Genomic DNA, 3,431 nt, shown 5'->3' on the forward strand with positions numbered 1-3,431 from the left:
TACTAGTGGTGATCCAAGCCAATGTCATAGAGGGACTGAGTAACAACCTTGTTGCTTGCCACTTGCTTCTACTTATGATCATGTGCCTTCTAATTCTCCTTAACTTGTGCACCTATACTTTGCACCTGGGAACCTGTTTCTTTGTGATGATGATTGAGTCTTTGATTGTGAGAACCTGACCATGCTATAAACCTACCTCTCTTTCTTGTTTTTCTTGAAAGGATTTGCTTAGATTAAATAGTTGAAGAGCCATTACTAGGAACTAAAATTATTTCAAGACTGTTTTGACTGATTGCTTACATAATATGCTCCTGAAATCCACTTTCCTTACTGAGGGTCTGGAGTGTACATCTATGTGTGAATTGACATTGGTTCTAGTTAGCAGACATGTTTGTTATATGTTGGGATTTGTAAAAAGAGATGTGAGCTAAAACCACTGAGTCTAAGTGTGTGTTCTAAGTCACAAACTCTTCCAAGGCACCTTTTTTTGAAAATAAATTAATTTAATGCCCAAGGTGTAAACCTGCCTGCTGTGCCCTCTCTAGACCCTTTTTGTACCTCTGATTTGGGATTCTGATGGTTTGCTTACATGGTTAGTGTCACTACTTGATTGTTTGGCTTTCTGCATCTATGAGAATGCTCTGTCTGTGTGTTGAACTACTATTTCTTTCTAATTTGATTGTGTACATCCCTGGGGTTGGTTTGAATGGGGCTTATGGCACGGCATGACCTATAGGGAGTATAGACCCATCTGTGGTGAGACTGTGAAATCAAAAGGGTCTGAGTAACCTGTTAGTGGTGAACTGACCCATACTATGACTCTGAATTAGCTTAGTGATGCCTTGAGGAGTTTGAGAGATGGTCATGACCTTAGTCTAAATGATTATGTTTGTTTATATGCACATGTATTTGAAACCTTTTTGGATTGAATTCTGGGCTGTGAATAATTTGAAAAAATAAGTCTCCATGTGATCACAAGGGGGCTGAAAGTGAACTAAGGCCACATGACCTAAGATGAGCCTTTTTAAAGGTGCCCTGGAGAAAGGAGAAAAGGAAAACCAACCCTAGCTTGTCTTATAACATATTTCCTTCGGATAAAGGGCCCCATGGCACTTCTATGGCTTGTGGGGTTGTATGTTCATTGTAAAGAACCTTGGGACTATATGGATTCTGCTCGTAGACTAAATGAGGCCCCATATTAGAGTTAAGTGTATTGTTAGGAGTGATTGATGACTTGACTAAATAAAGAGCAAGTGTGCATATGTGTTTAAGTTAGACACAAAGGGAAGGGATTAGCAGAAGTGTGAAACTATGAGGTCAACTTGTCTTGTCCATGTCTTATCTGATTGTCCTAGTTGTATTAACCACCCCTATATGATCCCATGTTTTGTATATGACAACTTAGACACAGGAGGGGTCCTAGTCTTGCCTCTATCCCTATTATGCCCACCCATCTTAGCTTGCCTTGTGTGCCTCTCATCTGCAAGATGTAACCTGCTTTAACCACTTCATGGTTGTGTGCTTTAGTACTTGCTTACCTCTCTTGTGTGTTACAGTTTGTGTGTGTTCCTCATGGTTATGTGGTTTGATTTCTTATTCTTGTCCACCTTACACTTATATACCATAGTCTATGTTGTCTCATCCAGGATCATGTGACTTGTTCCTTGCTTTATTTACCATTACATAGGTGTGCTGCAGTTTGTGTTACTCCCCCATGACTGCATACTTTGGTCTTTTGTTTTTGTTCACTTTAGCTTGCTTTAGGTTCCTTCCATGAGTGTGTGTTTGGTTTTGCTCCTGCTACTTCAAGTCTATGCCCTGAAATTCTGCTTGATTAATCTTTGGTCATATGTTCCTGACTTGCGTTTGTTCATCTTGTGCTCATTAAGGCTAGCCTGTTTTCTGGTTGCATTATGTTTATATACATGGCTAGCTATGTTATGTTGTGGTCCTGGGATCTGCGTATTTTCTTGTGTCTACATTGGTGGGGGATGAGGTAATTTTGGGTGGGGGCCTAGTCTTAGCCTTCCCCTGTGACCAGCCATGCCTGGGGTTCATGAAACCCCTTGAAACTTGTGCGGCATCGGGAATACGTGGGGCGACGACTCTCCCCTCCCCTTGTTGTCAAAATACCTGCCAGTGGGGCCTTGTAGTATACATGTATATACATACATAGCTACCTTACTTTGTGAATCTATTTGATACACATATACATACTTGATATATGTGTTTTCTATAAATATAAGCGTGATAAGTTCAGTATCCTTAAACTAACCGGGTCCTTTTTCCCTTTGCCCTCTCCTCTATCACATGGCCACTTGGGCCGGGTCTGAAGCCATCCTGTTGGGCCAAGGCCCAACAGGCAATCCCTATAATACTTATCGAGTCCGAGAAAAAGATAAAAGGGAAGCTGCTATCAAAAAGAGAATGCGTAGATGGCCCAGCCATCGGTGAAAATGGCTAATTAGGGGCTTGGTACGCCCCTAGCCTTCCCCTCTTTTTATTTAATTATTTGTGTTTTCCTTTTGTTTATAATTTTATTGTAATTGTATTTGTAAACTTGTAAAAACTTACGTTATATTGGGATCATTTATGATTAGAATTAGACGTCCTAGGATAACGGTACTTATGCCGTTTAGTCGACTTTAGGTTCCCCCAAACTCTCTTTTTTTCAAAAAAAAAAAAAAACGGATTTAGCACAAGGATTTTGTCAAAACAAAATTAAATGGATAATCAGCCAAACTATTTTGACACGGTTTAAGTTAACAAGAACAAGAGGATATTTCAAAATCACAAGTGTTGCAACGTTGTTAAGAAAAACGGACTTTGTTTTAAACTAAAGCACATATTCTTTATAAAAATTAAAGTTAGTTTTATTTTCAAACTGAGGCCAAGGGTAAATGTTTTGGATCAGATTAATAATAAAATCTGGCAAAGCATTGAGCCAAAAGCCCCACTGATTTTTTAGAAAAAATGATTAAGGCCAAAACTGGCCAAGTTCAGTAAAGGGACAAAAAAGGAATTTTGGGCCAAAGCCTAATCATGGATAAAGAATCGACGATATTGGGTATTTCAAAGTTTTATGCACAAGTTCATTTGGGCCAAGCCCAGAAGAAAAACGGACAGACCTCTTTAAATGGAAAATTATAATTTTTGGCTACAAGCCCCAATCCGAGACCAATTTCATAAACTTATAACAAAAGATGTATATTAAAATAAAACATTCGTATATACGAGTTCTTGGATAAGGCGCTCCAAACGTATTAAACGGATCGATCCAAACAAAGTATGAGTTAAGCATGGACAAAATTACGCACTCAACACATAACAATTTTATATTCTTTATAAATAACATGTGTAAAAGGATGACAACTTTTATACTCGCTTTACAAACAAAATATATCATCCTTATATACAAAGGGAGATTATTT

General features: G+C 38.5%; 1 long non-coding RNA gene across 1 annotated transcript; it reads right to left on the reverse strand.

Annotated features, from left to right (window-relative positions):
• Positions 1 to 201: 201 nt before the first annotated feature.
• Positions 202 to 2,726, reverse strand: LOC132042741 (uncharacterized). Its single transcript, XR_009411559.1, has 2 exons — positions 1,279 to 2,726; positions 202 to 1,233 (listed from the first exon to the last, which is right to left on the reverse strand). It is a non-coding gene; the product is annotated as an uncharacterized LOC132042741 (long non-coding RNA).
• Positions 2,727 to 3,431: the final 705 nt, after the last annotated feature.

Source organism: Lycium ferocissimum, unplaced genomic scaffold (assembly GCF_029784015.1).
Source record: "Lycium ferocissimum isolate CSIRO_LF1 unplaced genomic scaffold, AGI_CSIRO_Lferr_CH_V1 ctg17600, whole genome shotgun sequence".
Taxonomy (NCBI): domain Eukaryota; kingdom Viridiplantae; phylum Streptophyta; class Magnoliopsida; order Solanales; family Solanaceae; genus Lycium; species Lycium ferocissimum.